The sequence below is a fragment of the Dunckerocampus dactyliophorus genome, chromosome 1 (genome assembly GCF_027744805.1).
Source record: "Dunckerocampus dactyliophorus isolate RoL2022-P2 chromosome 1, RoL_Ddac_1.1, whole genome shotgun sequence".
Taxonomy (NCBI): Eukaryota; Metazoa; Chordata; class Actinopteri; order Syngnathiformes; family Syngnathidae; genus Dunckerocampus; species Dunckerocampus dactyliophorus.
In genome coordinates, this window is record NC_072819.1 from 90,267 (window position 1) to 101,687 (window position 11,421).

At 41.8% G+C, this 11,421-nt stretch overlaps 1 pseudogene; it reads right to left on the reverse strand.

Moving 5' to 3' along the window:
• Positions 1-7,564: 7,564 nt before the first annotated feature.
• On the reverse strand, positions 7,565-10,623 carry LOC129193075 (uncharacterized; annotated as a pseudogene).
• Positions 10,624-11,421: the final 798 nt, after the last annotated feature.

Below are 11,421 nucleotides of genomic sequence, written 5' to 3' on the forward strand. Positions count from 1 at the left end.
CAGCTCTGCTTTTAATACAGTCAGCCCCCACAAACTCACAGATAAGCTCCTCACACTTGGCCTGTCTCCCTCCCTCTGTAACTGGGTGTTTAACTTTCTCACAGGCAGGCCCCAGTCAGTCAGAGTCCACAACCGCACATCCAGCTCAAGAATTGTGAGCACTGGGACCCCACAGGGGTGTGTGCTGAGTCCACTCCTCTACACGCTCTTCACCTACGATTGCGTGGCCTCCCAGAACAACACCAGCATCGTTAAATTTGCGGATGACACTACAGTCATCGGACTGATCACTGGTGGTGTTGAAACATCATACAGAAGAGAGGTGGTGGACCTCATAGCTTGGTGTCGTGATAACAATCTCCTTCTCAATACAGATAAGACTAAAGAGATGATCATCGACCCAAGAACAAGGGAAAAGGAGCCGCATAGACCCCTGTTTATTGATGAGACTGAGGTGGAGAGGGTGAAAACCTTCAAGTTCCTTGGCACACACATCAGCGAGGACCTCACCTGGTCTCACAACACCCAACAAATTCTGAAGAAGTCCCAAAGGAGACTGTACTTCCTGAGAAGACTGAGGAAATTTGGCATGTCCACCACAATCCTGAGTTGCTTCTACAGATGCACTATGGAAAGTGTCCTTACCGCCTCCATCACTGTTTGGTACGGTAACTGTACAACACGTGATAGGAAGGCACTCCAGCGGGTCATCAAGACCTCACAGAACATTGTTGGGGCAGCCCTCCCCTCACTGCAAGACATTTATAAAACTAGAGTCCTACGAAGAACACACAACCTCATCAAGGACAGCACACATCCACAACACTCATTATTCACACTCCTACCGTCAGGCAGACGCTACAGGAGTTTGAAGTCCAGGACCACAAGGCTGGCAAACAGCTTTTACCCACAGGCCATCAGGCTTCTCAACGAAGCACTCACGCACGCCGCACGCAACACACGCACACACTCATAGCACTTTTATTTATTTATTTATTTGCATTATTTATTTGTATTAATGTCTCTTCTGTTGTTGTTGCTTAATTTATTGGTATATATGTTTATGTGTTTATGTTTCTTATGTTCTTATTCTTTCTTGTGTTTTCTTTCTTTTCTTGGGAGAATGAACAGAGTAAGATTTTCATTGCATGGTATAACTGCTGTTGTACTATGCACATGACAATAAAACTCTCTTGAATCTTGAATCTTGAATCTTGAAATACACACAATGTTTGCTGGTAGTTTAGACAGAACGAGAGGGAAAGCAAACAAACAAACAAAAAACCCCCAACATGAAAAACACCCCCAAAGTAAGCCACACAGCCCAGAGACAGAGGTCCAAGCTTAGGACAATTAAATGTAGAACAACCAAAGCAAATGCATAAGTGAATTAGACAACAGATGACAGCAAATAGGCCAGAGAGGGAAAGCTATTGGGGAGCTCAGGTAAATTTAAAGCTGTGGAAATATACTTAGAAAGGTCCCCATACATTTTGGAATTTTTCTTTGGCGTTACAAATTGAGTAATGAATTTTCTCCAAATTTAGACAAGACATTACATCTCTCAGCCACTGAGCGTGGATGGGCGGAGCAGCATCCTTCCACCTGAACAGAATTGCCCGTCTGGCCAAGAGGGAGGCAAAGGACAAACTTTGTTGTCGTATGGGGTTCAAACGCAAGTCGGGGTCACCTGTGGTGCCAAACAGTGCTCTTAAAGCGTTGGGTTGCAAAGGTAAATTGATAATTCTAGAAAGTGTCTGAAAGACTTCCCTCCAATACTTCTCCAGACTAGGACAAGACCAGAACATGTGAATAAGCGTGCCATCCTCCCTCTTACATTTATCACAACAGGGGTCCACCTCTGGATATACAAGTATATGGGCTAGTTTGGATTTTGACATATGAGTCCTGTGTACAACTTTAAATGGTAGCAAGCTATGGTGGGCACAGATAGATGTTGAATTGATCATTTTAAAGATTGTATGCCACATGTCACCTCTCAAAGACATACTTCTGTGTAGGCTCTCAGTCGTACAGGAGTTGTCCATCGAGGGAAAGGCTTCTTGAGACGTCATCTGTACTTCTGTGAAGAAGGTGTCGGATGTTTCGCTCCTCATCTGAAGAGCTTCGTCAGCGAACTAACAAGTGCTGGTAGCCTAGGCCTTAAATGCAGTAAGAGTGGGCGGAATTGGTGTGCCAACACCCTCCTCCTATTGGTTCCTTACACTAAGCCTGGGCGGAGTAGTGGTCTAATCCTCTCCTGCCATTAGCACCTCCGATAAAAGGGAAGTGTCGCTCCCTGAGTTGGGTATGAACGACTCTGATACTGGCTCGTTAGCATCTATTGTTCTGGCTCGGCCCTGGCTCCACCTCATTTGCAAGACTAAGAGCTGTGGGTTTTGGTCTCAGTAACCTGCTGAACACAGGGTCCAAATGAAACCTCAAACCACCATTCCGATTCAATGATGGGTTCTGTTGTTTGACAAAAATAGCTTCCTTTACTCCTCTTTCAAACCATCTGTTTTCTTTGGCCAAAATCTTTACCTCGCTGTCCTCAAAAGAGTGATTGGTTGCTTTAAGGTGTAGATGTACTGCTGACTGAGGCACACTAGAATTGTCCCTGCGATGTTGATAAAGCCTTTTTTGGAGCATTTGCTTAGTTTCCCCAATGTAGTGCTCTTTGCATTCCTCATCTTTACAGTGGATGGAATAGACCACATTGCTCTGTTTTTGGTTTGGAGCCTTGTCTTTAGGATGCACTCATTTTTGTCTCAGTGTATTTACTGGTTTGAAATAGGTAGGAATTTTGTGTTGCCATAAGATCCTTGCCATAAGTTTTTCGGAGACCCCCGCTTCGGAGACTACCACTCCTCTCCTTTTTTTTTTTTTCTTTTTTTTTGACCGGTTTGGTGGTGGGTCAATGATCCACCACCAAACCGGTCATGCTGAATGCAGGCGGCATAACGTTCTCCACGGCATCTCCAGACCCTTTCACGTCTGTCGCATGTGCTCAGGTTGAACTTGCTCTCATCAGGGAAGAGCACAGGGCACCAGTGGTGTAGTTGCCAATTCTGGTGGTCTATGGCAAATGCCAATCCAGCTCTACGGTGCTGGGCAGTGAGCACAGGGCCCACTACAGGATGTCGGGCCCTCAGGCCCCTCATGGAGCCTGTTTCTGATTGTTTGGTCAAAAACATTCACACCAGTGGCCTGCTGGAGATCATTTTGTAGGGCTCTGGCAGTGCTCATCCTGTTCTTCCTTGCACAAAGGAGCAGATACTGATCCTGCTGAGGGTTGAAGGACCTTCTACATTCCTGTCCAGCTCTCCTGGAGTAACTACCTGTCTCCTGGAATCTCCTCCATGCGTCCAGGTACCGCAGTGATGCCCTGGTCCAGATCTGGGAGGAGATCCCCCAGGACACCATCCGTAGTCTCATTAGGAGCATGCCCCCACGTTGTCAGGCATACGTACAAGGACGTGGGGGCCACACAAACTACTGACAATCATTTTGAGTTGCTACAATGACATTTTAGCAAAATGGACCAGTGTGCTGCATCATTTTTTCACTTTCATTTTTGGGGTGTCTTTGATTTCCCCCCTCTATAGGGTGATCATTTTCATTTCTATCAAATGATGTGGCATCATTTTGTTACTAATACATCACCCACTTATTATCAGGAAACATATTCAACATCATTTTTCCCCCAGTTTAGATCTGATGTGTATTCCAAGTGTTCCTCTAATTTTCTTTAGCAGTGTAGGAAGATATAACCGAGTCCAAAGTGTCAAAAAAAAACTTTGGGATGAAGATTGGGATGGATTGGAAAAAATACAATTGATTGGACCGGCCAAAGTAGTGGAAAGTGGCAACCACTGCGTCAGACACTGCCTCATGTGCTTTAAGAGGCTCAAAAAAATTTCTTTGAAAAGACTCTTGTAGTCTTATTTTTGTAACTGTAATACCCAAATAAGTAAATTTATTTTCCACAGTCTTAAACGGAAACGATGCGTACACTGATGCCGGCGCCCCCTCATTGACAGGTAAAGTTTCAGATTTATTCAGTTTTAATTTATATCCTGAAAACTGACTGAAATTCTTCAGTAGAAGCAGCAAAGCAGGTAAAGAGGTGTCCGGATGTGAAATTAAGCTTAATACAGTCTTTTCCAATTGCTAAAACACAATTTTAAATTTTTTTATTTTTTTATTTATTTTTTTTATCAAAAATATTTAACACAATTCACAAAACCACATACCCAAACTGCAAAATCCCTCATATATCCTGCAAAATCCTGCAAAAACAGCTTTTACCCACAGGCCATCAGGCTTCTCAACGAAGCACTCACACACACTGCACGCAACACACACACACACTCATAGCACTTTATTTATTTATTTATTTGTATTATTTATTTGTATTAATGTCTCTTCTGTTTTTGTTGCTTAATTTATTGGTATATATGTTTATGTGTTTATGTTTCTTATGTTCTTATTCCTTCTTGTGTTTTCTTTCTTTTCTTGGGAGAATGAACAGAATAAGATTTTCATTGCATGGTATAACTGCTGTTTTACCATGCACATGACAATAAAACTCTTGAATCTTGAATCTTGAATCTTGAAATGAAGCACTGCAACCAAAAGTACATATAGCTTCATCAATATCCAACTTTTGTACCAAGTGGCACACACGTCATTCATATTACAAAACGTATGTCTAATCAAGTACACACTGTTGGGCATAATGAAAAGCACTCTCATCTTTAGTATGCTTTGCCATAATACCAAAATAGTTCAAACTGTAGAACAGTCTTCAGATTGTTCACATGCACAGAAATATTTGCAGATACACACGCTGTTGAAACATGTACTTTTATTTTTCACCAACAAGTCAGTGCAACATATGCACTGCAGATATGTTTACAAATATACAAACAAACAAATATATGCTCACCAAACAGTAAACTGAAAAAGAAAATTGCAGAAAAAATGTGCAGAAAAAAAAATATAAACAAAATACATTTTTAAAAAAAAGAGGCAAGAAAAATGAGGCAGCATCTTGCTGCACAGCTGGGTGTGGCCACAACGCCTCGTCCACATCACAGGCAATATCTTCCCTTGCCAGACATGGAGGTCAAGAAGCGCCTTGAGTGCCGTATCCACCCCTGAATGTCACCCACACCAATCTCATCACATGCCTCTTCCATAGCCTGAACAACACGCATGCACACAAAGAGCTGCCAGGCGTATTCCTTTCAGTGCCGTGCCCAAAAGAACCCACATGTTGTCTTTTCCTAGTGCTTGCTTCCTGACTCAAGTGCTAACAAATAAGCATTGAGGTGTTGGGCCAGGTGGCACATACATTGGCCAATTAGCTCATGTACTGTCATTTGAAATGGCTAACATGTGACCTTATGTCAGATTGTAGTGTCTTATGCAGAGAAGCGTGTTCAGTGCATTTAAAAAGTGCCATTTTGAATTGCAAAATGTGTGTAAAGCAGAACATGTGTTTAGAGTTTTGGAGACTTGAGAAGAGCTTTTGCTCTCTGTGTGTCACTTTAAATAATTGTGCTACGCATGTCGTTTTAGTGTTTTAGCAATTGGAAAAAACTGTAAGAGTATAAAGTGTTAAAATTAAGAGAATAAAGTGTTAAAATTAAGAGAATAAAGTGTAAATATTGAGAGAATAAAGTGTAAATATTAAGAGAATAAAGTGTTAAAATTAAGAGAATAAAGTGTAAATATTAAGAGAATAAAGTGTTAAAATTAAGAGAATAAAGTGTAAATATTGAGAGAATAAAGTGTAAATATTAAGAAAATAAAGTGTAAATATTGAGAGAATAAAGTGTAAATATTAAGAGAATAAAGTGTTAAAATTAAGAGAATAAAGTGTAAATATTAAGAGAATAAAGTGTTAAAATTAAGAGAATAAAGTGTAAATATTAAGAGAATAAAGTGTAAATATTAAGAGAATAACATGTAAATATTAAGAGAATAAAGTGTTAAAATTAAGAGAATAAAGTGTAAATATTACAGAATAAAGTGTAAATATTAAGAGAATAAAGTGTAAATATTACAGAATAAAGTGTAAATATTAAGAGAATAAAGTGTAAATATTAAGAGAATAAAGTGTAAATATTAAGAGAATAAAGTGTTGAAATTAAGAGAATAAAGTGTAAATATTAGGAGAATAAAGTGTAAATATTAAGAGAATAAAGTGTTAAAATTACAGAATAAAGTGTAAATATTAAGAGAATAAAGTGTTAAAATTACAGAATAAAGTGTAAATATTAAGAGAATAAAGTGTAAATATTCGAAAAACAAACTGTTAAAATTAAGAGAATAAAGTGTTAAAATTAAGAGAATAAAGTGTAAATATTAGGAGAATAAAGTGTTAAAATTAAGAGAATAAAGTGTAAATATTAAGAGAATAAAGTGTTGAAATTAAGAGAATAAAGTGTAAATATTAGGAGAATAAAGTGTAAATATTAGGAGAATAAAGTGTTAAAATTAAGAGAATAAAGTGTAAATATTAAGAGAATAAAGTGTTAAAATTAAGAGAATAAAGTGTAAATATTAAGAGAATAAAGTGTAAATATTAGGAGAATAAAGTGTTAAATTTAAGAGAATAAAGTGTAAATATTAAGAGAATCAAGTGTTAAAATTAAGAGAATAAAGTGTAAATATTAGGAGAATAAAGTGTTAAATATAAGAGAATAAAGTGTAAATATTAAGAGAATAAAGTGTAAATATTAAGAGAATAAAGTGTTGAAATTAAGAGAATAAAGTGTAAATATTAGGAGAATAAAGTGTAAATATTAAGAGAATAAAGTGTTGAAATTAAGAGAATAAAGTGTAAATATTAAGAGAATAAAGTGTTAAAATTAAGAGAATAAAGTGTAAATATTAAGAGAATAAAGTGTAAATATTAGGAGAATAAAGTGTTAAATTTAAGAGAATAAAGTGTAAATATTAAGAGAATCAAGTGTTAAAATTAAGAGTATAAAGTTTAAATATTGAGAATAAAGTGTAAATATTAAGAGAATAAAGTGTTGAAATTAAGAGAATAAAGTGTAAATATTAGGAGAATAAAGTGTAAATATTAAGAGAATAAAGTGTTGAAATTAAGAGAATAAAGTGTAAATATTAAGAGAATAAAGTGTTAAAATTAAGAGAATAAAGTGTAAATATTAAGAGAATAAAGTGTAAATATTAGGAGAATAAAGTGTTAAATTTAAGAGAATAAAGTGTAAATATTAAGAGAATCAAGTGTTAAAATTAAGAGTATAAAGTTTAAATATTGAGAATAAAGTGTAAATAGCGGGCACTCCGGCTTCCTCCCACAAAACATGCAGGTGAGGTTAATTGGCGACTCTAAATAGGTATGACTGAGAGTGTCAATGGTTGTTTGTCTGTATGTGCCCTGCGATTGGCTGGTGACCAGTCCAGGGTCACCATAGGGTGTTTCGGGTCTTTAATCATCAGACACCCTCCGGGATTGATCAGACCCCGGCTTGTGTCCAAGTAGCGCACCACGGATCCCCCCTACGGATCCACAGCCAGTCAGTCAGCCAGTTGACTGCAGTCCTCTAACTCCAAGGAGTTTAAACACTCGCTGTAGTGAGTGGCCTGCAAAGCCTCTGCAGCCAATTTCGACTGGTTCACAGCGGGCTTTCCAGCCTTTGCTCCGGCACTCCGTAATGAGCTCAGAGTATTTGGCCCTCTTACGCTCATTGGCATTCCTCTTCCCAGGGGACTGTCAGCTCCAATAGCACCACCTGCTTAGCTGACTCCAATGTTAGCACCATGTCTGGCCGGGGCGAGGTGGTAGCAATGTCTGCCGGGAACTCTAGTTGCATTCCCAGGTCCACTTGCAGCTGCCAGTCACGAGCGGTGGTGAGAAGCCCTCCTGTTGAGCTGGTGGCTTACCCTCTGCCCTGCTCTGATGAATGTGATTGATTGCTTTGGGGTGACCTGGGACTACTGTATTGCAGCACAGATGGAATCCGCCAAGGCTTTTAAAACTTGGTTGTGGCGCCAGCGATACCGCCCCTCCCCTAGAGCCTTTGGGCAACAGCTCAGGATGTGCTCCAAGGTTCCCCTCCTCTGGCAAAGCTTGCACTCTGGGGTGTCTGCCAGGCCCCAGGTGTGCAGATTAGCTGGACTTGGAAGGACGTCATACACTGACTGCATGAGGAACTTTGTCCGCAGAGGTTCCGCTCTCCAGAGTTCTGCCCAGGATAGTTTGCGCGGTTCCACATGTCCATACCTTGTCCATTCCCCTGCGTGGACATGCCAACCATCCTGCAGCAGCGTTGTTCCTCCACCTCTGCCCGGATCTCATTTTGGACAAGTCGGCGCTTCTCATTGCCGCGAGCCTGGTCGTACTGTGGCCTGGGAAAGCTGCCAAGGCCTGCCCTACTCATTGCCACGGTTCCCACCAAGGTCTAGTGTCTCAGCCGCACCTCTGCCCTGCCCACGGCTTCTTGTGCCTGCCACTTTCTTCCAGTTTTAACCACAATCCCTGCCGATGTCACCTTGATGTCTGTGGAGTCCTTGTACATCAACACCTCTCTGGATCGGGTGACCTTGAACTCCTCTGAAAGTCCACTGAGGGGGAGGTGCAGCTTGGTGGAATGACCATATAAGGCGATGCTGCTCAGGGACCGAGGGAGCCCCAGCCATCTCCTGAGAAACTGGCTGATGGTCCTTTCTAGTGCTTCTACAGTTGTTATTGGTACCTCATAGACTAACAGGGGTCAGAGTATCCTGGGCAGGAAACCGTGCTGGTACATCCAGGCCTTAAATTTTCCTGGGAGACCTGATTTGTCTATGGCTGTGAGCCAAGAAGTAAGGTTGCTCTTCGTCTGCAGCACAGCTGCTGCATCCTGTCAAAGATTTTGCCCAGGCTCTTGACAGGTTTTTCGGTCACCGTTGGAATCTTGGTCCCTCCAAGTGCAAAGTGGAAATGATCAGCCACCTTACCCTTACTCAGGACCAGAGACCTGGATTTTGCTGGCTTAAAGCTCATCTTTGCCCAGGAGATGAGCTGTTCAAGCCCCTGAAGGAGCCACCTGCACCCAGGAACAGATGTAGTCATCACTGTCAAGTTGTCCATAAAGGCCCTTATGGGGGGCTGCCGGGTCCCTGATCTTGATTTTGGACCTCTGCATTCAACCTCCGCGGGCTTGACAATCATGTTCATGGCCAAGGAGAATAATGACACCGAGATTGTACAGCCGGTGATTATCCCCTTCTCCAGGCGGTGCCAGCCAGATGGTACTTTATTGGAGGAGACTCTTGCGTTGAAATCGTCGTAATAGTCCATGATGAGGTTGCAGATCTTCCCAGGAACATGGTATCTTGTCAATGCTGTCTCGACAAGTTTGTGTGGGATGGATCCATAGGCGTTGGTTAGGTCAAGCCAGACAGTTGCCAAGTCTCCTTTGCCATCCCTTGCCTCCCGGATGAACTGCGTCACCACTCCTGTATGCTCCAAGCACCCAGGCACTCCTGGAACTCCCCCCTTCTGGACTGAGGTGTCTATGTAGGCATTCTTCAAGAGGAACTCTGTTAGTCGTTGGGACACGATCTTAAAGAAAATCTTGCTCTCAACGCTGAGCAGCGAGATTATACGAAACTGCTCGATGCTGATAGAGTTCTCTTCCTTTAGGATCCAGACGCCTTCGGCATGTCTCCACTGGGCGGCGACGTTGCCTCTTCGCCAGATCACCTTCGAGATTTTCCAGAGACGTTTGAGGAGCCGTGGACACTGCTTATAGACCTTGTAAGGTACACCACTTGGACCGAACAAGATCTTGCAGTTCTGACAGCTTCCTTTACCTCTGACAGGATGGGCTCATCACTGTTGAATTGGAACACTGGTTCTAGAGGTGTCACCAGGGCCTTGCAAGGGCCAAGCTCTTGGTTTCTTGTGACGTTACAGAAGGTGCCGTTGAGATAGTTGTAAATCTATCCTATGGGGCAAGCAAGGTGGCCACTTCGCTTCTGGCCCAGTAGCTTCTTCATGAAGGCACAGGGGTTTCCAATAAAGGCACTCCGCTTCCGAGCCCGTTCCTTTCCCTTCCTTCGGCGCCAGTCAGCCCTCCTCAATGTAATGAGCTTTTTCCTTATGATGCTGGTGAGTTCCAACAAAGCAGGTCTCTCCTCTTCCGTGGCTGCCTTAAACTGACGTCTCAAGGATTTCAGCTGTTGTCTCAGCTGGCTTATCTTGACTTCCCGCCGATTGAGCCTTGCTGGGTTTCCTGTTTCTTGCTTCTGTTCCACTCCAAAACGTTCCACTCCTATGTTCATTATGAAGGAGCACATAGTTTGGAGTTTCTGGTCAGCGTCCCCCTTTGATATGGCTTCCAGGGCTTCATCTACGTCCTCATCCAGCTTGTTCCATTCCTTGCTGTTGGCAGCAGGCCACTTCATCCGACAATGTTCCGATTTCCTTCTTGGTGGTGGGAATTGTGTTGCTCGGAGGTTCCGGGTACTGTGGGGCGACTCCGGACCTGGCTCCTCCTCCGTGTGACCAGTTTCTGCAGCGGGCTCAACCAAAGTTGTTGCGCCAGATGTCATTCCTGAGCGTTGCGCCACTTGTCCCTTCCCAAGGCAGGCCATCTTAGTCTGGTGGATCTTCAGACCTCTCGGGTTCTTGCAGACCTTGCCACATACGCAGACTGCGCTCGTAGTCCGTTGATCATTTGCTTGGGTCGTTCCCAAAATTTCCGTCTGATTGGGATGCTCATCCTCCCCCCCTCTCGGGCATCCCTGGGGGTATTTTCCTATAGGGTTCTTCGTAGCAATATTTTGGTTGCCCCCTCACGGGAGCTGTAGGTCAGGGGGCTGGCCTTTCCTACTCCGTTCGCCGTCTCTCCGAGCTGTCCACTGTCTTTCCAGTTGTCACCACTCTTTCGTGGTTGTCATCCAGACTTTCCTGGAGGTCACTGGCTAGGCCAGATGTGATAGATTTAAATACACCTCACGGTGATACTTCGACACGCCATCAGTGATTAGGAGAATAAAGTGTTAAAATTAAGAGAATAAATTGTAAATATTGAGAATAAAGTGTAAATATTGGGAGTTAAAGTGTTAATATTAAGAGAATAAAGTGTAAATATTAGAGAATAAAGTGTTGAAATTAAGAGAATAAAGTGTAAATATTAAGAATAAAGTGTAAATATGAAAAGAATAAAGTGTAAATATGAAAAGAATAAAGTGTTAAAATTAAGAAAATAAAGTGTAAATATTGAGAATAAATTGTAAATAGGAGAATAAACTGTAAATATTAAGAATAAAGTGTTACAATTCAGAGAATAAAGTGTAAATATTGAGACTAAAATGCAAATATTAAGAGAATAAAGTGTAAATATTGAGACTAAAGTGTAAATATTAAGAGAATAAAGTGTAAATATTAAG